Source organism: Octopus bimaculoides, chromosome 4 (genome assembly GCF_001194135.2).
Source record: "Octopus bimaculoides isolate UCB-OBI-ISO-001 chromosome 4, ASM119413v2, whole genome shotgun sequence".
In the NCBI taxonomy this organism is placed as follows: Eukaryota; Metazoa; Mollusca; class Cephalopoda; order Octopoda; family Octopodidae; genus Octopus; species Octopus bimaculoides.
The window spans coordinates 6,641,803-6,642,797 of NC_068984.1; positions in this window are offsets into that span (position 1 = coordinate 6,641,803).

Sequence of the window (995 nt, forward strand, 5' to 3'; positions counted from 1 at the left end):
ATATATATATATATATATACATATATATGTATATATATGGTAGCCAAAAGTAGGTTTACAGTTATCACGTAGGCACTTTAAATTTGTCATAAAATATTTTATTACATTTAAATTTCTATCTTACAATTAACTGAACTTGCATCAAATAATGGTTTCATATTTTTTGATGATTAAGATCTAAACTGTAAATATATGAATGCGAAAGAGCTAGTTGAATAATTGTAAATCTACTTTTGGGCCATCTTGTATATATTATATATATGTATGTATAATATTCGTAGTCACTTTAACATGGCAGTCCGCTCGATTGGACAGCCATGTTAAAGTGGCTACAAATATTATCAGTACAACTACTGCGTTGATCTCTTAGAGAGATTTTAGAACTACCATTTCTGCCTTTATACACACACACACACACACACACACATATATATATACATATATGGGCCTCTTGTGTCGTTTGTGGACAGCTGAGGGGAACTTCATTCTAGAGGTAAGCAGCAAAAGCAAACGCTTTCCTGACCATGACAATGTGGACGTGAAGCTGATGATAATTTTCTTTCGGAAATACGAAATAAAAATTCTTATTTGAAGTTGTTACCACAGAACTAAAGGTCACATTCAGAGAAATGTCCTCTTACAGGCATGTTGAATTATACAATCTATTTTTAATACACTTGAGATTGTTCCCCAAACACTCTTTAGCAACTTAATTTATACTTGAGCAGTTAGCAATATTTACAGATTTATTTGTAATGTTTAAAAATAATCGCTTACAGTTGATTGCATCGCTGTTTTACATATTGCAGTAGGATGTTGTGAGAGAACAACAGAACTTATTTTCGCAACATGCATGAATGGAATTATGAAATATGTGCGATATCTGGTATAATGTAGAGTTTTTTGAGAAAACATCGATCATCTATATCAATGAGTGTGTGATTGTGTTTTGTGTGCTTATGTATATATATATATATATATATATATATATATAT